This window comes from Notothenia rossii (genome assembly GCF_949606895.1).
Source record: "Notothenia rossii genome assembly, chromosome: 8".
In the NCBI taxonomy this organism is placed as follows: domain Eukaryota; kingdom Metazoa; phylum Chordata; class Actinopteri; order Perciformes; family Nototheniidae; genus Notothenia; species Notothenia rossii.
Window position 1 is genome coordinate 30,124,813 of NC_136906.1, and position 24,283 is coordinate 30,149,095.

General features: G+C 38.4%; 1 long non-coding RNA gene across 1 annotated transcript; it reads right to left on the bottom strand.

The window, feature by feature from the left end:
• Nucleotides 1–1,634: 1,634 nt before the first annotated feature.
• LOC307014543 lies at nt 1,635–2,955 on the bottom strand. Its single transcript, XR_013801246.1, has 3 exons — nt 2,795–2,955; nt 2,349–2,695; nt 1,635–1,924 (listed from the first exon to the last, which is right to left on the bottom strand). It is a non-coding gene; the product is annotated as an uncharacterized lncRNA (long non-coding RNA).
• Between the last annotated feature and the right edge of the window lie 21,328 nt (nt 2,956–24,283).

Below are 24,283 nucleotides of genomic sequence, written 5' to 3' on the forward strand. Positions count from 1 at the left end.
GAATGAATATATGATATTGGTGAAGAAAATTCATAAATGATATGATAAATACAGATACATAATTAAATGAATGTGAAAACGAATAAAGACAGAAATAAATGTTTTTTAAATATTATATTAAAGCAGAAATGAAAACCAATTTTACCGTCTTATCACCAGAGTAGCTCAAATATGATCTAATAATATTTTTATGTGTCTCATTTATTTATCATACATCGTACACTGCACTTTTGGGGACACACTTGACTAATATAAGCCTCTCATGTAAATGTCAATGATTTTGAACTTGTCTGCGTGGGCTCTCTCTCTTCACGTTGGCAAGAAGGACATTTATGTATATTCTATATTATATAGCTGCTTCTGAGTTGGAAAGCACACTAGCCAATTTCCTCTTATTTTGTTATGTGACAGAATTTGTATGTGTATTTAAAAATCATACCCTGTTGCACTTTATCATCCTGCATGAACACAGTTTTGTTTTAATGCAGCTGTCACCAACCCACTCTCAGGAAGCACAGCTTTCCTTAAAGGGGCCCTATTATACCCATTTTAAAGGTCCCATGTCATGGCCATTTCTACTGATCATAATTCCATTGTTGAGGATTACTAGAATATATTTATATTGTTCAATGTTCCAAATCACATTGGTTTCTCGTACAGCATCTCTATAGCATTCACTCTCTGTCCTAAACGGCTTGTTGGAGCTCCTGCCCTATGGAATTAGTTTTATTTCATAAAGATAAAGCAACACTTTCTCAGAATCAAGCAAAACTAAGAGTTTAAGAGAAAAAAAAACTGAGTCAAGCAAAATACATTTAATTTCAAAAATAAAACTATAAATTGCAAACAAATCATTTGTGTAATCATGTAAACTATAAGTATTTTTTCTTTGTTTTAACATAGGTTTTTGTTTGCAGTTTTTGAGGGACAGCCCACTACACCACAGATCGTACAGTGCAACTCATGCAGCAAACTCCGTAGTCCACTCGGCCACGTTTGTGTTGGTGTCTCCTGGGGAGTTTTCATGAACATATCGGACTTATCTTATGGATTGCTGTGCATTCTACTTGTTTTGTAGGTTATACTTTATTACAACTTTAAATATTTTAATACCTGAACACCTGAAAACACTGCTGCTGTAAAATAATTTCCCAATTTGGGATTGATAAAGTGTCTGTCTGTCTATTTATTTATTTTATAGATTAAAAAAAAACACATCTATGTATTTTCAAGCTAAAGGTGATACACAATAAACTGTATACTGTTATTTTTTCAAAGACATGTTACATTTCAAAAGTATATATTGCTATGTTTAGGACAAACAATTAAAGCCTGATTTAATTTAACAAATGCTACAATATAAAAGTGGCAGATTTGCTTTATTAAACAGACCAGACCTAGGCTGCATACCAACACAATTAACATGCTCACAGCTTACTATGTTGGTCTGAAGAGCTGAAGCATTCATACACAATGGATACACACTGTGTTGTCTCATTCTATATCCTGTGAGAAAATAATATACATTTAGCATTACAAACTCGACATACTATTCCTAGCCTGAGGAAGATATGGATAATCAACAGATTTGAATGGAATCTCTAACATTTTCATGTAGAATAAAGACAAAAGAGTGATTATACAAATTACATTTATTGAAATTTGAACCAGAAGATGAAGTCTCAAAGAATGTTTTAAATAAAAGGACATAAAACAAAAAGGTGGATAATAATGAAATCTATTAAATGTATATGTAAAGATATTTGGTCAAATGAAATGACACTGAGCCAGTGATAACAGCAACGCCAGCGTGGATGAAGTTGGTGCAGGTCTTTCGTCATGCCCCCCCTCCGTGCTGTCCCCCTCAGAGGAAGTGGGAAAACGGGATAAGACTCTGGACACCACGCTGTCTCAATGATCCACACTGTTAATATGAGAGGAAAATAAATGTTTTAGGAAATTAAAAATATGAAGTTAACAAATAAAACACAGCTCATGGACAGTAGGTTATCCTACAAAGTTAACTCAGCCACCATTGATTTTCATATCAAATTAGCGTGTTAATAAGATAAGCTATCATGGCTTACTTGCATATCTAAACAGAATCATGAAAGCCTGTTGGTAGAGTCAGCCACACGAGTCCGTTTGAGTGTGTCCGCCGGTGTCTGAACCATGGTCTGAACGCTCACTCACTGCTAGCTATGTAGCTAACTGTTAGGCTACTTAGCTTGCATTGTTATGGATCTAAAGGTAGCCAAAGCTAACTTTCATAGCACAGCTTTTCTTTACTTCTCATTTAACACAATAAAGAAACAGACCGTATTACAGCACAAATGATCAATACTTACATATATTTTCACTTGTAGTATTATAATAATTGAAATGCTGGTTCTTCTGGGGCTGTTCTATCCACGCTCAGCTACCACACCGCAGCTGTCTGCACTAGTGATGTGTCGGTTGTGAACGAGCCGGCTCAAATACCTCATTCACACCAACGGTGTTTCAGGGCCGGTTCGGAGCTGGAGCTTGAAAAGCACCGGGTTTTCCTCTTCACACGGCAGCAGAGCAGCCTCTTAGCTCCGGAATCTGGTTCGTTTCAAGCACCAAAAAATTGTCCGGCCAGAGCAAAAGCACCACATACGTCACGCTTACGTCGAGGCGGGGGCAGGGGCAGGGGCAGGGGTGGGATCAACTCCTGAAAAACAACAAAAAGCCGGCGTTTTATCCAGTTTGTACACAACGATGGAGAAACTCAACAAGCAGCAGTAGTCCACTGAAGAAACCAGCTACCTACTGGGAATCTGGTCTTCCGAAGAGGTACAGAGGAAGCTGGAGCGCAATCGGCCATTGTTGTTGTTGTCGGTGTCAGCTGTGAGGGTTTTCAGCGCGGTTTGGCTTTATGAAGCAGGCACGCAAACGGTTACGTCATGACGTAAACGATGATGCAATGATGCAGCACCAGTCTCACTCTGGGCAGTGTGAAAAGAGCCACACACTCAAACAGACTCGTGTGCCTGACTCTATCAACAGGCTTTCATGATTCTCTTTAGATATGCAAGTATAAGCCATGATAGCTTATTTTATTAACACGTCCATGATTTGTTTGCAACTTATAGTTTTATTTTAGAAATTTATTTTATTTTGCTTGACTTATTTTTTTTTTCTTTTAAACTCATAGTTTTGCTTTATTCTGAGAAAGTGTTGCTTTATCTTTATGATACAAAACTAATCCCATAGAACGCGCCACAGTTTCGCCGCTGCGAGACTCCACTAGCCTGAGAGAGTGTGCGTGTGTGAGGAGCTCCACGTCCATATTTTACGGTGATTTAATTGTAAACCACGTTTCAAAATGATGCCGAAGTAACAACATACTGATACCAGTTTGTAAAAACCATGAATTAATGCTGTGACAAGTCTGCAGACGTCAGGCGAAAAACATTTAAAAATGCGTGTTTTCTGAATGGATATCGGATCGATCAGGATAAACTAACCTGTAGCTGCTCCGTCCAAACTCACAACAACGGCATACAGACATAAATAAAGCAGCGACTGTATTCACCATGACACAGACAGTCTGTGGTTTGTACTTGTTTAACTTTTGTCCAGTTTCTTAACAGATATGAGGAGCTATGAGCTCTGTGTGCGAAAAGCTAACGGCTGATGTTTCGGGACATGTTGCGCTGTTGGGTGCTGACAAATCACGAAGCGTCATTTCTTGACTGGCAGCAAAAACAACCAATCACAGCAGTGCTTCTCTGGCTGGCTCTGTCCAATCACAATCAAGAAGTTATCTCCCTAAAGGAATACCCTTTCCGTAAGTTGAAATGCTGTGGTGTTTTGTGAAATGCTGTGGCGTTTTCTGAAATGCTCTGGCGTTTTGTGAAATGCTGTGGTGTTTTCTGAAATGCTGTAGCGTTTTGTGAAATGCTACACATGGACCGGAAGTAAATGTCATGCCCATCTACTTCCGGTCTATGGGACCTTACTTCGGAAAAATTATGTATTGAAGTCAATGAAGAGAGAAAATGTATCTTTCGATCCGGTTTGAATTGTGCCATGAATTACACGTATGATGTTTGCCAATCTTAACAAATAATTTCCATGTAAAAAACCTAACAGTTTGTCGTAAAACTGTTGAAATATAAGACTATGAAAAATAGTGGGGGGGGGGGAAACTTTGAAATTTTAGCCGAAATTGTGCAGATTTACATAAACAAAAACCTATAGCACACTACAGGAAAGGGAAAACCCCAAAAAGAATAATAGGGCCTCTTTAACATAATAAAAAAACATCTAAAAATCAGCTTTTTATATAACAAAGTGTTACTTTATTTTACATAGGGAAAGCTTTCCTCTGCAGGCTTGGCTCCAAGGACCATTAGCTGGGGGAGAAGTGATCCATCTGGGTTTAAAAGCAAAGAAAGCCTACACCACAGCAGCAGGTTATTTCTTGTTTTTTTTATTCATCACTGCGCTGGCCTGCAGGGCTCTTATATCATGTTAGACTTGAGATGGAACGGATGAAAAATGAATAAAAAAAGACATGGTTCCCGTACATTTCACATGCATGGGTGGAGAGAGGAGTGTGTGGGTGGATGGGATGATGGGATGCAGAGAGGAAGAGGAGGAAGAGGAAGAATGGATTTCTTTTTTTTTAACGAGGGGTTCCTTCACTCCAGGGACACCTATCTGTCTGAACACGGGAGAAGAAGAAGAGGAGCAAAAGGGTTCAAAAAGAAAAACAATAAGAAGAGGGGGGTAGGGGGGTGGAGGAAGAATGGATGGAGGTCCAGATGATCTACACCCTTTCCTGAGAAAAGAGTAGTAAAAAAAAAACCAACAACAGTGTGATTATCTGTGTGTTGGATGCACACATGTATCATTAGGCATCATTACGCACAAATTACACACAGGAAGAAGGAGACAGATGCTGCTTGTTGCCACATTATTTTCTGTCTCTCCCCCCCCCCCCCCCCCCCCGCAATATGCAGCTGGGGGGGGGGGCGGGGGAGAATTGAGGGAGACTTAATCTAATACATGTGTAGTGTGATTAAAGTACCACTGTTGACATTTCAGATGAATGTGAGGCTCAAGGAAGAGGTTATTAAACGCGGGGAATCGGAGAAAACGAGGCAGGAGAAGAGGCAGAGAAAGGGTTAAAAAGTCCAAATCTATCACAGGGAGATCTCCCTCCCTCTCTCCCCCTCTTCCCCCCCCATCCTTCCTCTCTCACTGCTCGCTGCCTCTCTCTCTCCACCTGTTAGTGCGGACCCCCTCACATCCACCTGTTTGTGTAGGAATCTGCTCCACTCCACATTCAAAGGTAAGGCATGTTTTATTGTCAGCTGGAGGGATTTCTGCTCTTTTACCGCTCTGTTTTTCCTCTTTTAAAATCACTTGTCAGAGGAATTTCCTTTTCTTTTATTTATATGTCTCCTCCTTTATCTCCGTTCTCGAATGTTATATGTGCAATTCAGCAGTGGGAAGTAGTTCTTCTACTCAAATAATGCACATTGTAATGCACTTTACTTTTCAGTGCTTTTCCTGTTCATTTTACACTTCTGATTGGAAAAATTTACGAACATTTTTTTCTCGTCTTAAAGCAAAATGCTATGTTTGTTATCTTATCTTAATAGATTCAGCATTTTTACAATTGCTTCAGGTATTTGGTTGTTTTTTTTGCCTTTATTATGTTGTATTTTATTGTCTTGAATGTGATATGCTTTTTCTCTTTTTGTGTGGTCATTTAGTCGGTTTTTGTCATTGTTGTGTTTGGTAAGTTTATTTTATGCGCCATAAAAACATCCAAAGGGGTTTATCCTGAGATAATACATGTCTGAATTTACTATATTCAGAGGCAAATTAAGTTCCTCAACTACAGTTAGGAAGCAGTCCTAAAAGTCCTAACACTGGCTTTTATTCATAAATCAGCTTAATTGTTATGTATTTCCGGATTCATTAAAATTATCTGTTTGGCTGATTATGTACAACTGTTGGTTGAGTGGGGCCATTTTCTCATAGAATATGTAATACACAATATTTACAGGGCAAGGTTTCTTAAATAAAACTGATAGGCTACGTTTGCAAAAAATTGAACTAGAACTGTTTAACCAGAGGAAAATACAATCTATTATGTATGTGTATTATGTATTATAATGTAAAGGGGGGTGAAACACAGGGGGCAGCAGGTAGACACAATCAGACTATCAGGCGGGAATACACAGGAAGAAAAACCAGACAAGACACAAGGAGAAAAGGCATTTCAAAAATAAAACAGGCAACAAAAACACAAAATCATGACAAGACCAGCTACTAAACTACTTGATAAAGTGTTTACAGCTTGTTTTGCTGCCTTTCAAAAAGCAGTAACATCTTAAAGTGCATCAATAGTCTTTTATATGAAAGTGAAAGTGCAGAAGGACTTTTTGCTGAATGTCTTTTTAGTACCAAAAGCTAAAGTATGTTGTGTTTATTTCTTACATTTGGGCATTTACACTTTGAAATTGACTACCTTTTTAAAGCCAGCCTTAAGTGGCGATTCAGTGAACTGCAGTCATTTATTTTGACTGTATAAAGTGGTATTTTCATGTTTTTGTAGGCGACTCTGAATTTAGCATCTCGCTGGTTCACAAAAATCCAATACTTTTCCACTGGATTCTGGATTATTGTAGATAAAACGCTATACATGTTTATCATACTTACACATTTTTCAGCAGGATCATTCCCACATATTAACACCACTTTTATGATTTTTGAAGCATTAATGCAATCTCCAAAGCTAACATTAAGGTACTACTTGAAAGTCGCATGATCTCACGTCACCACCGCTAAGCTAAAAGCGGCTAATGTTTGGCGTGATGACGTTAAGACTCAAAACTACACGAGGCAAATATATAATTTGTTACATTCCACCACTAAATACTAATACAACATATAGTGTCAGAATTCTTTTGACACTTTCTCCATTTCGCTCAGCAGCAGGTACCATCAGCTCTGGGTCTCTGTATTGATTTATATGCAGCTGTTGCTTGGTGTGAATTGTAATGCGCTGTTTTTGTGACTGGAGGGGTTTTTAAATCCCAGGGACAGAGAAAGGTTTGGCAGGAGAAGTGAATTAAATTCTATATTTTTTTTCCCTGTGTTTTCTGCAACACCTGTGGTTGATTATCCATTGAACCAAACAGAGCAGTGTGTGGTCTGTCAGCTCTCTGTGGACAATTACTGTTAACTAAACTAATTATCACCATCATCCTGTCCAAGATGTTGGTGCATGCTGAAATGAATTAGTAATATTAATCTTTATTCATGTAATACGTCTTCAACTAAAACAAACTCTTGAAGAAGTAGAAATCACTCACAGAATCCCTAAATCCCTTTTTAGGGAGGATTTAGGCTTCCAGGGAGGATGAATCGATCCAAATTTCATGTGAGTCAGATGGATTTTGCAGTATTATGGTGCAGGCGTAACCTAAATTAGGTTCCAAAAATGTAACTAATTTATAAAGGTTACAGATAGAATATCAATACTGTTATATTAAAGATTGGTTAAAAGTTATTTTAGGCAGAAATGGCTGTTGTTTTCATGGATGTTGGGATATGAGCAAATTGTGACTTGTACTGTAGTGTTACTTTTACTGATACCTCTCTCTGGACTACGGATGTGAATTTGAGCTCACTAGCTTTTTGACATCTTGAACTTAATGCTGATATTTATTAACATGCACTGCCCCTTTCAAATAAATAAATAGAAAACCTTCTAAATGACACATTGGGATTCATAAAGTGCACTTGTCAAAATGGCATCATCACGTGTTTTTGGTAAAGCTCGAAGGCTCCATGCTTATCTTATCTTTCTTTTAATTAATATTTTATATGAATTTACAGGTTTCTGCCACTCTTTCAGGTAACATTAATAAACTTCTTGCTTGTTCTCTGAATATTTTCTTTGTACATCCCCTGGGTTCACATACAATGAGATATTACATATAATAATAATAATAATAATAATAATAATAATAATAATAAATACATAATAAATAAATAATAATAACAATAATAATAATAAATAATAATATAATATATATATATATATTATATATTATATAATGAGAATATTATATGACAAAAAAGTTGAAATTATTTGTGACTTACTTGTTAAGCTGAGTAGGAAAACTGTTTTTCACTCAGTCTCAACACTTTGCCTCCTCTGTCAACGAGTCTCTTTTACCTGGTAGTTTAAAAAGGGACTACCTGGGGTTAGCTTCTGTTAGCTATTTTGTTGCAAAGTTCTCGTAGGCTTTGGACTTTTGTTTTCTTTAAATGGAAAACATGACCTGCCAGCATGCTGCATATACAGGAAGTGAGTCAGGCCTTGATGCAAATCTGTTGAAGTGGACAAACGGTACTACTACACTTTGTGTCAGTCCGTGACTTCATTTTACATATGGAAGAGAGATGTCTGTAAATCAGCAGATTTCTTGTTTACGTAGATTAACTACCTTGTATGAACCCTTCAAATAGCCCTATTTAAATCATTAGGGTCTAAAATGTTGAGCCAAGACAGGCCGTGACGCAGTGGATTGGAGGCGGGGCTTCAGGAAAACGTAAGTGCAGTGCACATACTCTATGGACCCCAAGGATCCGATGGATTGCAGCATGAAGTATTTTTGTAAACTGACCTGGAAGTTAGTGTCAAAAATACAAAACACAATGGGATTCCCTCATTGGATTTCTGTAGACTGCAGAAAATTTGCTTTGTAGCTAACGTTTATGATAAGTACCATGTTTTTGTCCAGCAGGATAATCTCCATATTTTAAAGCCACTATGACATTTCGGACAGGTACTGTAAATGTAATTTGCAGAAATAAAAAGCTAATGTAATGTTATACACAAACTACATGCCGGTAGCATGGCTGCACATCACCACCGCTAAGCTAAAGGTGGATGGCGTGGTTTATTTAGTCACTTGTTAGCAACCGTGGTTTTTATAGCCCTTTGAAGCTTCGGACCTTCACGAGTATCTAATGTCGCAGGGCAAAATGTGAAGATCTCCTAAACTTGTTTTAATCACAGACCTTATTTCAGGCTTCTAACCATAAACACTTTCAAACAAACATTGAGACAACGAAACCGGAAGTGGAAAAATGCTAATAATTTTCCGGATCTTAGGACTCATTACAGCACCACTCTATACATCCATGGTGCAGACCAACACTTTTCACTGTACAACTAACTTTAGGTTGATACATGTAATCCTTTCCAACCTTTCCGAGTTTTGTATAGAACGGCATTAGTTTCTACGTGACACTCCGAGATACTAGCAATGCTACTATACCTGCCCCTTAAACATTTAATACAGATATGACTTTACTGGTCTATTTCTCATGATGTTTGCGTAAAATGTAACCTAGGTCTGATGTCACCTCTTTAATTGTTTTATTTGTTTATGCCCTGCCGAATCTTGTGATGGATTTATCAAAGTCATCCAATCGCAGTGAGCACTGTACTAGACTGGTTTACAGCTCCTGTTTGTATCTGCATCTCTTGTATTTTTGAGAGTCACTAACTACTATATATTGCATTGTGAACCGAGGCTGAAAGGGACCAAGTCTAAACGCTGATGGGATGATTATTCTACAGCCACTACATTGTGCAATCAACATTAACTTGATAATGCTAATTTAAAGCAAAATATGATTTCTGGCCGCTTTGAGTAATATTCAAATACTGGCACGACATGTGAGGATGTGATCCTTTAACCACTTCTCCTCACCCATCCCTCTCACAGCTGTCAGTCAGTGTTCAGAGGAAGAGGACTCACAGAGTAATGCAGAGAGAAACATGGAGACATGTCTGCAGACAGGAGAGATGAAATTAAAGCGAGGAGACACAGAGAGAGGGGGGGAGACAAAGAGAAAGGATGAGATGAGTGAGTGTCAGGTGAGATAGACGGGGGGTGAGGATGCATTTCATGTCTTCATTAGCATACACACCACCGTGCTTTCCCCTCAGCTTAACACTCCACTGCTGAATCTCAAAGTAATCCCACAGAGACTGAACATCAGTCACTGGACGGACTCCGCGTTTCACTTTCAAGAGGGAGAATGTTCCCGCTGATAAACGCTGCTGGTACTTGAATTAAACATGAACACAGCAACTCTACACCTGAAACCCCCACTATAAATAAATGTACTCAATGAAGTGATGAATAATAAGAACAAATTCAAAGTTAGGAGACATATTGATAGAACATTCTAGTTATTGGTTTATTGAAAATACCTGTTCATCTTTGCTCCTACCTGCACCTATGGTCAAAGAACGATACAAGTGGATGAAATGGGTTTCCTCCGGAGGGTGGCTGGCATCTCCCTATGGGCTAGGGTGAGGATTTCAGTCCTCCAGGAAGGAGAATAAAGCTGCTTCTCCTTTAGTAGAAAGGAGCCAGTGGAGGTGTTTCGGGCACCCATGGGTTCCCATACCCCGGATAAGCGATAGAAGATAGATGGATGAATATTTGGAAATCACATTTTTTATATTAAATGTTTACAACATCTTAACTTTTGCATATTTTTGGAAACAAAGTTTAGAGAATATTGCAATGTGTAACCTAACTTCAGATTGACAACTTCTTATTCAGCAGTTTAGGGACATGTACTTTGCTACTGTATGCTAAGCGACTGATCAGACACAGTCTCACTCCCTGATAGTCCAATAGCGACGCTTGGTCAGGGTCCTTTGGCGTGCAGTTGTGACGCGCCAAGTCTCCTTCAGCTTCATAAACGGATGGAAAGAGCTTTCAACTGATTGCAATGTATTCCCATCGGCGGCGAAATTTCACGCTCAGGGAAGCACCGCCTCGGTCCATGTCAGCGGCATTTAAAGCAATGTGAGCATCCATTCCCATTGGATAACAGAGGATTTTACACCTGGAAGTAAGTATTCTCCTTACTGTCGATTGATTTTACAGTGATATCTGCAGTACTCATCGACTCAAAAACACCAGATTATCCTTGTTAATTACACAACATTGATTGGTTTAAATTGTGTACAATGCTTTTGTATTTTCCCCCTTCGATTCGGAGAAACACTTTTTTTTCTGAGTTTAGGATGGCAGAAGACACTACACTACCCAGAATCCTCAGCTATCGTTTGGGACTACACCATGTGCTTTGCTTGACAAACCCCGTGATTAGTCCTCAAGCTCTGTGATTGGATGTTGGAGTGGCAGTGCGCAAAGTTTACACCTAGCTCAAACAGCACTTTGAAATGGAATGAAACCCATCGACGGCACACTATCCAACATAGGAATCAAACGTGTCCTACAGTTTGTGGCTAGGGTGATGGGGGTCTTTTAAGGTTAACCTGGTATTTTTGCTCCACTACATTTATTTGAGTTACTTTACAGATTTGGTTTAATGATGTGAAATATAAACAACCCTTAAATCAGACTTTAGTTACACCTGAGTCAAATTCAGGGAAAGTGATTGTCAAGTGCCAACAATCAGGCGAGATATTTGGTTGTGGGTGCTTGAGAAGACTAAACATTTATCTGCAGATCTCTATAAAGTATATTCATTACTCGTTATTCTCTACTAATAGTTAATTAAAGACTGTATATAATTGCTATTTTGCACATCCCTTCCAAGATTTCAAGATTTTCTAAGGTTTATTTACATATCATACACAACTACGGTGTAGTTATGCAATAAATGAAAAACTTGTGTCACAGGTTCCTCAACATTGCATTACAAAACATCTATCAATATGTGTGTATACCTCCACCATTAAAGTGTCATATTCTGCACATTTCTTATTCTATCTACATACATCTTATAAGAGTATAATAAATATGTATAATATCGGTTAAAATAAGTGCTTCAACATAGTTAACATTGCAGGAAAAGTTGATTGTCAAGTTCTAAAACAAACCATGCAATATATTAGACTTTAAGTACTTTGTCAGGCTTAATATTTATCTGTAGATACCCCCAAAGCTTTTTATTTATTTAAAAGAAGACCTTAACCTAAAGTATTCTTTTATGTTTAAATAAAGCCTTATTAGTTTGTCTGTTTTGCACATCCTCCTATTAATATCTGTTTTAATATCAGGCACTAAACTGTTTTATTGTAGAGATCACTTACAGTATCTTCTTGATATTTTCTATTCTATATTTATATCATTAACCTTCTACTTTCCCACTATTTTTTATGTACTCTTAATATTTAAATGTTTTCATCAAATATAACACATTCAAAAGTGCTTTACAAAAATGAAAGACATTAGAAAAAGGCATTTTAAAACAGTCATTAAAAAGCAACACAACCTACCTGCATTGCAATTAATCTAAACGTGTAATAACGTTTTTAACCAGTAGGTGGTTTGGGTTAAAAAGCTGTCAAGTTTACAGTGTTAACAAAATAAAATATACTGCTGTTTCTGGTTTGGTTTACGAATATATTTTGTTATTGTTTTGATATTTGTAACACAAAAGCGATGGAAAAACCCCACAGCAACACCGAAAAGATGGTCTTAACATGACCCAGCGGTCTAGTAGTTAATACAATATATATATATATATATTGTATGTAAATGCGCTGCTGCTCCATGTTCTGCTCTCGCTGATGCTTGCATCTGCCATTGTATATATATATATATATATATATATATATATACACATATATATATTGTTGTAATATATATATATATAAAACAATAATATCAAAACAAAATATTATTACTAACTTTATTGTGAAATTAAAACAGAACGGTAAAAGAATAGTTTCCGGTCTATTCTGAGGCCCGATCTCTGTAGATAAATAAAGAACTACACCAGATGTGTAATATTTAATGCAGCCAAACCATTTATTACAATACATTCATGTGATGACTTTCAAAGAGTAAAGCAAGCACTGCTGAATAAAGTATGATTTTATCTTTTACGAAACTTTTTTTTCTCATATGGAATGCAGTTGGAGGTCAACCAATCACAGAGCTTGAGGACTAATCACGGGGTTGTCGAGCAAAGCCGAACGATAGCTGAGGATTCTCGGTAGTGTAGTATCTTCGGCCATCGTAAACTCTGAAAAAATATTTGTTTCTCCGAATCGAAGGGGAAAAATACAAAAGCATTTTACACAATTTAAACCAATCAATATTGTGTAATTAACAAGGATAATCCGTTTTTTTTTTGTTGATAAGTAGTGCAGATATCAGTGTAAAATCAATCGACAGTAAGGAGAATACTTACTTTCAGGTGTAAAATCCTCCGTTATCCAATAACAATGGACACTCACATTGCCTTTAACCTCTTCTACACCGCACCCCCGATACCGGGGGGAAAAACGCGTCATCTGCAGGAAACAGCGTCTGAGCCCATCTATAATATCCATGTAACGGGAAAAAATTCAGCTAACTGATCTTTTTTTTTTTTTAAACCCACAAAGCTAGCGCTGAGCCTATGAAATAGCCACGAGCGAAAAATGCTGACGGCGTGTTGCACAGAAACTCACTCATAACCAGTGTTGGGCAAGTTACTTTTAAAAAGTAACGAGTAATAGTTATAGTTACTGCTCTCAAAAAAGTAACTAGTTACTTTATTAGTTACTAAATTATAAAAGTAACTTGTAACACGTTACTTTACTTTAAAAATAATAACAATAAAAATACAAGTGTTTGTGTTTTTTTGTACTGACTAGTTCTCTGAAGGCAACAGACTCAACCGTTGTGATGGGCAGCATGTCCTCAACAACATACCTGGCAATCTATTTAGTTGACTCTGGGTGACATGTGGCGATTTCAAAGAATCGTTTTTTGGCTGTTTAGATGGTGTTGCTCCATCTGGGTCACTGCCGGTGGTTGAGACGGTGGGGTCTTTGGCGACTAGTTTTATAGCCCCATGTACATTAGTTAAGTGCTTCAGGAGATTGGCATTGCTGTTATTCAATGTGGACGATGCTTTCTGTCCTGCACACAGTTTACATTTGACCATAATATTTTTTGCGTCCTTTATCCCCACAAATTGAAAATAGTGGTTATATCTCCAAGTTGTAAATGCGCTGCTGCTCCATGTTCTGCTCTCGCTGATGCTTGCATCTGCCATTGTGTGTGTGTGTGCTGCCAGCTGGTGGTGAGCGTTGCCGTGTGTGTGTGTGTGTTTTAGCATTAGCAAGTGTTTGTGTGTGTGTATTTTCCCCATAAGGAAAGACCCGCCCAACTCTGTCTCTGATTGGCTTAACCTGAAATGTTACCCCGCGTTAACCAATCATCACTCCTCTCTGGTTACTTTCACTTTTCCATGGTACTGTGAGAGGATATCGCTGTATTCACCTGTAGGTTACATCCGAAGGGAGATGGTTCAGTTCCATAACATAATGTAACGCCGTAACGCACCCACTTAAATCACAGTAACTATAACGGCGTTACTTAATGGGAATAGGTAACTAGTAACGCTATTAGTTACCACAAAAGTAGTCGCGTTACAGTAACGTGTTACTGTGTCGTTACTTTGTAACGCGTTAGTCCCAACACTGTTCATAACACCCTTATTACTTATTGTAGCTGCACGTCCAACCCATCGATCTAATCGTGAGATGACACAGAATCGATGGGTACCTACATCATCACTCCATGATAACAACTTGCGAAGATATTAACAAGAACAGACATCAAAACATGTGGTGCTACGTAGCTAAAAACGGCAACATGGCTCACCTTGGTCGTTGTCTGGTCAAAAGTGGTCTTCAATGGCAATGAAATGATAACAACGCAGCTGAAGTTCATCCATAGGTTAATCCAATGTGTCTGTGTCCCTTTGAAATGATTTCTGATAATCCATAAGCAGGGCCGGCCCTGACCAATTTGCTGCCCTAGGCAAGATTTTAGCTGGCGCCCCCCGCCCCAAAATGCAGACACTCACTATGACTTGCGCATGCATGCACGTGCACGGTTGTGGCATGACCACCAAAACAGAAAGATATGGACACGAGATGTGTGCAAATGTATTTAGTATCCTATCCATGTGAACGTGATTTAAGTGTGTGGGGGGGGAACCTAACCTCCTCAAGGGGGGGTCCAGGGGCATGCTCCCCTGGGAGGACTTTTTTTTTTAATATTGAAGTTAAAAGCATCAATCTGGTGCAAAATTAAGAGCTCTATGGATACATCTCTCAACATCCATATGAAACAGTACTGTAAGCAGATTTTCTTTTCCTTTATGGATATTTAAAAAATCACTCCCCTTTCAAACTGTATTCTTGTTTCTTAATAACAACTTTTTTTTACTGTCATATAGTATTTCATACTACTCTTATTTTTTTTAAATTATAATGATCATGTAAAGGTGTGCCTTTACCTCACTGAGCTGAGGTTATCAGAGCCTCTCAGTCTTTCAGGAGAGAGCTCTCTAAAGCTCTCCCCCCTGTGGCCGCTTACACACTAAATTCCAATGTTAATAAAAGCTGTATACGTTTTTTGGGAGCTTGATTTATTTTTAAATTAACACAAATACAAAATTAAAACCTTTAATTGCACAATAAAATCATTATTTCCAAAAAAGAACTATTTCACATAAACCTCTGGTTTTTACTGGGGCTGTGGCGGATTTTGGGGGGTGGGGGGTTGCGCCATAGTTTATGGGCGCTGTACGCAATATAGTCGTGGTTCTGTTAGTATAAGATAATAAGATGTACTTTGTTGATCCAAAATCGGGAAATTGTGTTGTTATGAAATAAAAACAAATAAAAAAATGATATTTTTTTTATTTCTAACTTTTTATTATTATTTTTTTGTTCAATTTTCGGCGCCTCCCATAGATTGATGCGCCCTTAGCATTCGCCCATACTGCCTATGCCAAGGGCCGGCCCTGTCCATAAGCAATAAACCTGCTTTTCCGTTTCCAGATGTCAGAGCGAGAGATAGGTTCACTCTGATGCAAACCTGCATGCGCAAAGTCCCCACCTTCTTTTTTTTTACCATGTGTGTGTATGGGAAGATTCCCCTTCAATTCTATTGGCTCTAATGGTCAAAAAGAGATGTCAATCACCGAAATCGACCAATGGGTTCCAGAGAAACGGTAAAAACACCCATTTCCACCCAAATCACCTCAGAGGTGGCGTTCTTTTTGCTAAACCTCACTAAAAAGGTCATATGTCACTTGTTTTGCATCAATCTTGATACAGGGTACTTAGTATATGTACTTTGGATTCCTAAAGCTTTTAGTCTACCTTACCATCATCAAAGGGTAGTTTTCACTATAAGAAAAAAAGAATTTTTGGAAAGACACTATAATTTACAGTTTTTTGTAATGTACAATCTGAATTTTCTTTAAAATAAAAAAACATCTATATTGATTCTGACTCTTCTACATCCAACTCACAGGTTTATCATTACTTTGAGAAAAAATATTATTAATTGAACCCTTTCCGAAGGGAAGATATGGTCATTTGTTCTGGGAATGTCATTTTCGAGCCTGAGACCTGAAAAAACAGGCTCAAGGCTTAACAGGTTAACTGTCGCCAACATGGACTGATGCGGTGCTTCCCTGAGCGTCAAATACCGCCGCCGATGGGAATACATTGCAATCAGTTCAAAGCTCTTTGCGTCCGTTTATGAAGCTGAAGGAGACTCGGCGCGTCACAACTGCACGCCAAAGGACCCTGACCAAGCTTCGCTATTGGACTATCAGGGAGTGAGACTGTGTTAACTGATCCCACTTTTTGCAGCTTTTACTGGTGTAAAAAAGCATGTTAGGTAACACCTTAAAGAGCAACTTGTAGATTAGAGACCCCAGTGAATAAATGTGTAGGGAAATGATGTATATACTAGATTTCCCCAAATATATACATAAATATACACTACAGTGACATCTGGCGTCGTTTTTGTAAGAAATGTTTTCTTCCGCATAAAAAAAAGACCACCCGCGTGTGACGTCACATCAGGGAGAGCGGCCGGTCTAACGTATTAATAAACATGGATCACAATACTAGTTTTGACGCAGAAGAGGTTGAACATGTAAATTCGTCTGCATATGACGGACCACAAGCTAATAATTATGAGCCTGCGGCCAAGAGACCAGGAGCAACCAAGGATTAGAAGAAATAATGGCCATCGGAGAGAAATGGAGCTGTGGTGAGTGGAGAACAGGGCAGCTGTCTTGGTGAGTGACCGGCGTTAGCTACAGTTAATGTTAGCTAACGTCGGTCACATCACAGCATTGTAAAGTTAGCTATCATCAGGCTACAACAAAAGTAGTATTGATAATATAGTAACATTACTGGCAGGACTGTTGATACTGATCCATAACAGAAACTAATGCGCAAGTATCAGCCGTATCTCTCGTTGCCTAATGCAACTCCACACTACGTCTTACGGTGCCAACAAGTCCTCCAACTCATATGACCAAATGGGCCGATTGTTCAGGCCCTTATTACGACCAAATATGTCATTTGTTCAAGCGCTTAATACTTCCTATAATTACGTTTTACAGTTTCCGCCCTCTAGTGCTCCTGATGAATGCTAACGTTACAGATGTTCGTTTATTCACAAATAACCCTCTCTGTAAAATCCTAAATTGTAGGATAGTTTGGCCATTAAAACGCTATTTGATTAGATTTCTAGCGAGAAGTGTATATTGTACTTTTAGAATCCACGTCCAGTCGATATGTAGGATCTATAGTTTGATAGATATTGCGAAGATGATTTGAGGTATGCGGCAGAGTCCATGTAAAGTTATGGGTTGAAAACAGTATTTCCGGTCTCGACGTTTTCATAATGAAACCAATGATCAAATGATTTAACAGTGATATCTGCAGAACTCATCAACTAAAAAACATCAGTTTATCCTTGTTAATGATACAACATTTATTGGTTTAAATTGTGTACAATGCTTTTGTGTTTTTCCCATAGGTTTTTCTCTTTCGATTCTGAGAGACACCTTTCTTTTTTCTGAACATTGATTGTTTTAGCCGCAATGCATGTCGGTATATGGTGTTTATGGGATATGAAATCGGAAAAACATTTTTAAAAAGTAAAATAATACTTTATTGGCTGCATTAAATATTACATATCTGCCGTAGATATTTATTTATAGAGCTCTGATCAGAAGACCTTTGGACAAACTGGAAGAAATGAAAAAAAAACAGAATATGTGACGTGGATCATAAAAATATTAGCAATTAAACAACAGCTTCCATTTATTTTCACACAATACATCTCCTTGCAGCGTCGTACAGAGCCCCCTAGGGGACATGGAGAAGAAAAAAATATATATTTGAAAAAAAAAAAAAAAAAATCTTTTGCGAGATATCGCAAAACCTTTGCGAGATATCGCAAAATCTTTGCGAGATCTCGCAATACTTTTGCAAGAACTTTTCATTTAGCTCAATGTACTTCCTGGTCAGTGCGGCTGCTACGGCAACACAGAAACCACAACAATGGAGTGGTTCATCGATTTTACTTTGAGCTTGGCCTTAAATATAAAGATATAACATCAGTGCTACACCATTAATGTAAACAATTATTTCCGAGGCACGGGTTTCACACATAGACTGTATAAAAGGGTTTCACATAAGTGAAGACACCTCAAGAGAACACTCAGAGCGACGGGACATGCACGTCCCTCTGAGCTGAGTTCGAATTTCGCGGATCAATAACTCATGAACATAACGTTGCAAAAATACAAACAACGTGACTTTACAATCATAGCAAGGTAGAAAACGAGCTACAGAGTCGTTTTGATCAGAACAGTTCGATACGCGCCTTCATCTGAACCATACAACAAGAATTGGTCACAATCTGCAGCTTGAGGAGGGAGAGGAGTGCTTAGGGACCGTCTACAAACTGCAACGGGGTTTTGCGAGATCTCGCAAAGGTTTTTTTTCAAATACGGTTTTTTTTCTTCTCCATGTCCCCTATAGGGGGCTCCATAGTATCAATACTAATTCGGCTGACTTTTATATTTGATCCAATTGGTAGATAATAAATTGGTAGGTATAGTTACACCATGACAGCTGATAGAAAGGGATTTTTTTGTAGTTTTTAAAGATATTATTTACTGAACTACCTTTCCAACTCCTTATGCAGTTGACTGTTACAGGTCTATACAGGTTCATGGTACAATGCATAAGCTTCAAATCGAGAGACTGAAACTGTATTTTCCTTTACCGTTCTGTTTTAATCTCACAATAAAGTTAATAGTCATATTATGTCTGATATTATTATGTTTTATTAACTACACCACTGGCTTCTTAACCCACACCGCCTAGTGGTTAAAGCACGTTATTGAATTTTGTTGTTGAATAAGTTGTATTTGATGAAAACATTTAAATATTAAGAGAAGCCTACATATAACATTGGGGGGAAGTAGAAGGCATGATAGAAAACTGAAAACTCATCTCTTTAGACTCCACTTCGAGCGATTGAATTACTAACAAAGCACTTATATACTAATAAAGGGCTGGCTTTTCTAAAGCCAGTTGAGTAGCACTTGAAATGTTTGGCTCTATGAAACCTGATGGACTTATATGATTCTGTTTTCTTCAAGGTTGTATCTTCCTGGTGGAATGCACTTATTGTAAGTCGCTTTGGATAAAAGCGTCAGCTAAATGCAATGTAATGTAATAGAAATATAGAATAGAAAATATCAAGAAGATACTCTAGTGATCTCTACAATAAAACAGTTTAGTGCAGGACGTTCAAAGATATTAACAGGAGGATGTGCAAAACAGACAAACTAATAAGGCTTTATTTAAACATTAAAGAATACTTTAAGTGAAGGACTTCTTTTGAATAAGAAAAAAACGTTGGGGTTATTCACAGATAAATATGAAGTCTGACAAAGTACTTAACGTCCAATATATTGCATAGTTTATTTTGGCACTTGAAAATCACCTTCCCTGAATTTGACTCAGGTGTAACTAAAGTCTGATTTAAGGGTTGTTTATATTTCACATCATTAATCATAATCTGCAAAGTAACTAAAATAAATATAATGGAGTAAAAATACCAGGTTATCCTCTGTATTGTAGTGGAGTAGAACAAAGTAGTATGCTGCTGTAACAAAAACATTTCCCAACTTGGGATCAATAAAGTATATCTTATCTTAAGATGATCGATGGCTACTGCCATATTTGCAAAATGTGCCTGAACCTTGACAAGTGCATGTTTCAGGCTTATCAATGAACAACAGGAGGGGTCACAGACATAAGACCAGCTGTTAAACAAAGCTTTTCTGACCTTAGGTGTCATGTGGGTATATTAATCCACCCATTTATTAATTATATGTTTTAAATTTGATAACACCACTGTGTTTCGTATCCCCTAAACCTCCAGGGTGTACACAGTTTAATACTGGCAACTTCTAATTGTGGGAAATACGAAAACGTCTTATAAAGAGACATGCCATAGAACATGTTGCGAAACACACAATAGCAAGCATGTGTCATTCCAGTTTTGGAAAGTCTGCCGTGGTTCCATTGTCCTTGCCGCACTGCCAATCCAACATCCAATCACAGGGCTTGATGACTAATCACAGGGTTTGTAAAGCAAGGCGGATGTTGTAGTCCCAAATGATAACTGGGGATTCTGGGTAGTGTAGTGTCTTCGGAAACTGTAGTGTCTAAACTCCGAAAAAACTTGTTTTGTTTCTCTGAATTGGTTGTTTCTCTGAATTTGTTTCTCTGAATCGAAGGTTAAAAACACAAAAGCATTGTCCACAATTTAAACCAATCAATATTGTGTAAGGTGTGAGGCGCCGGGCGGGTGTGGGGATACTCACAAGTCCCCGGTTGGATACTTCGTTGTTGGAGCTTACCCCAGTGGACGAGAGAGTCGCCTCCCTACGCCTGCGGGTTATGGGGGGGAAAACTCTGACTGTTGTGTGTGCTTATGCACTCAACAGCAGTTCAGAGTATACAGCCTTCTTGGAGACCCTGGAAAGAGTCCTGTATGGGGACTCTTTAATCTTGCTGAGAGACTTCAACGCACATGTGGGCAATGATGGAGACACTTGGAGGGGCGTGATTGGGAGGAACGGCCCCCCTGATCTGAACCGGAGTGGTGGTTTGTTACTGGACTTCTGTGCTAGTCATGGATTGGCCATAACAAACACCATGTTCGAACATAAGGATGCTCATAAGTGTACGTGGTACCAGAGCACCCTAGGCAGAAGGTCCATGATCGATTTCGTTATCGTATCATCGGACCTGAGGCCGTATGTTTTGGACACTCGGGTAAAGAGAGGGGCGTAGTTGTCAACTGATCACCATCTGGTGGTGAGTTGGGTCGAGTGGCGGGGGAAGCCTCTGGATTTTTTTTAAACATTTTTTTAATTTAATTTTTTATTTAACCTTTATTTAACCAGATAAAAAGCATTGAGATAAAATCTCATTTACAATGCTGACCTGGCCAAGAAGGCAGCAACGTTACACATAACACATAACACAAACATATAAAATACAGAGAACATAACTAAGAAAACAAAAGACGAAAAAAAGCAGTTACTACATTGTGCACATTAGGACAGTAAGAAAGGCACTACTTATTACTGCAAGAGCAGCTGGTGGTAAGGACTTCTGACAACTTCAATTTAAAACAGGCTATAGAAACAAGTGCCGTCAGTTTGAGGCGTGATTGAAGGTCATTCCAAGACCAAGGACCATAATAAAAGAGACTCCTTTTTCCAGCCTCAGTCCGCACAGCAGGAACCTGGAACCGTATCAAGGCACTGGATCTGAGGTTGTAAAAGTCACAAACTGGAGCAAATCTGGCACATATGTAGAGTGGAAGATTTCCTAAAATGGCTTTATACATTAATAAAAACCAATGCTGCATCCTACGCATAGTGAGTGAGGACCATCCAGTTAGGCTATACAGTGTGCAATGATGAGTCCTATAGGGTGCATTTGATATATAACGCAGTGCAGCATGGTAGAGTGGGTCAAGTTTGGCCAAGACAGTGGGACAGGCAAATCTATAAATGGTGTCACCGTAGTCCAGCTGGGACAGGAATAAGCCAGAGACCAACCTTTTACGGGATGAAGTTGAAAAACAACATTTAAGTCTGTAAAGGAAGCCAAGACTGAATTTCAATTTCTTTGTTAGAACTTCGATATGGTGTTTGAAGTTCAGATTACTGTCCAACCAAAAGCCAAGATATTTGTAGATATCAACAAACTCAACAGAGACGCCATCAAGGGTGTCAATGGAGAGGCAAGAGGACGCTGACTTGGGAGCAAAAAGCATTGCTTTGGTTTTCTTACTGTTCAAAAGCAGTTTGGAATCAAGAAGTGCATGCTGCAGCGTGATAAAATCAGATTTTAAATTGGAAACGGCCATGTCCAGAGAAGGAGCACATGAATATACAATAGTGTCATCAGATTACATATGATAGGTAGAAAATTGCATCTGATTACAAATATTGTTTACATATAATAAAAAGAGCAAAGGCCCCAAAATAGAGCCCTGTGGAACGCCCTTCTCCAAGGTGACAGGGTCAGAGACAGTGCTACCCAACCTGACGCATTGAGTACGGTCGGTTAGATAACTCTGAAACCAACAAATGGCATTGTGACCGAAACGAGACACCAACATAACATTAGACATAATGTGGTGATCTACAGTATCAAATGCTTTGGCTAGGTCAATAAACAATGCAACACAAACAGATTTGTTATCCAAAGCAGCCTTGATATCATCTAAGACTTTCAGACTGGCAGTCACAGTACTGTGCTTTGATCTGAATCCAGATTGCATAGGGTTAAGGATGTTGTGTGAATTTAAAAAAAGTTTTAGCTGAGTAGAAACTAGGGACTCAAGAATCTTTGATAACACAGAAAGATTTGAGATAGGACGATAATTATTTAACTCAGTGGGATCACCAGCTTTCAAGAGGGGCGATACCAGAGCTTGCTTCCACAGAGCTGGCAGTGTGTGAGTGGACAGGGAGAGATTAAAAATATCAGTTACTGGTTGTGCTATAATCTGAGCTGCAATTTTTAAAAAGAATGGGTCGAGGCCGTCAGGCCCGGCAGACTTTTTAGGATCAATTGAGTGCAAACCCTGTAAGACTTCAGAGACCGAGAAAGAAGCAAAATCAAAAACAGGGGAGCTCATCTCTTGACTAGGGCTGTGAGTACGACCATTTAGAGAGTCATGACTTTGCTCATCAAAAATGTGACCAGCCTTTTTGAAGTGAGCATTGAAAGCATTAGACATACCATCTGAATCTGAAATAAAATAATCACTGACCTTCAGTTTTTGTGGGAAACTAGAAACTTTCTTGTTCTGAAGTGATTTAATTGTTTTCCAGAACTTAGAATGGTCATTAAAACAATCAGTGGTTAAGCTCAGATAGTAATCAGTTTTAGCTTTTTTAATAAGGGCTGAACATTTATTTCTGAGGACACGAAAAAGAAGCCAGTCATCACTAGTGTTAGACTTTCTAGCTAAAGACCATCGCTTATTTCGATCATGAATTAGATCAGATAGTTCTCTAGTAAACCATGGAGTGTTCCTATTCTTGACTCTGAATTTTCTAAGGGGGGCATGTCTATTAATAATCGATAAAAAGTGATCAATACAAAATTGGACGGCAACATCAACAGATGGAATTAACGCTATGAAGTGCCATTTAACCTCCGCCAGATCGTGTAGGAAAGCCTGCTCAGAGAAGTGTTTGAAGCAGCGCCTGAGGACAATAAGGCTCTTGGCTTTGGGCAACTTAGTGCTCCTAACGCAAGCAATAGTGCAATGGTCACTGATATCATTAGGAAAAACACCAACAGACACATACTTATGAGCTGCATTTGTTAGAATGACATCTATAAGGGTATCGTTATTGGGTTTGGCAGGGTTTATTCTAGTGGGACTATCAATAAGCTGAGTTAAGTTCAAAGAATCACAAACCTGCTTAAACTGTGAAGATTTATCACTCAACCAGTCCCAATTTAAATCACCCATTAATATGATTTCAGAAGAAAACATAGACAACAATTCAGTAAGGCTAGTAGTTGCATCCATGATGGCCGATGGAGGCCTATAACAGCCAATAACAGTGAGAGGAGCATTTGCTATAGTTATTTGGACTGCTAGCAACTCAAATTGCCTTGGAATTGAAACTGAGTGAAGGACTGAGCACTGTAGTTTCTCAGCAGTGTATATTGCAACACCACCAGCTCTGCCCTTACGATCCGTTCTGAATACATTATATCCATCAATGTGAATAACAGTGTCAGTGACAGACGGTTTTAACCAGGTTTCAGAAACTACAACAATATCAGGTTTAGCAA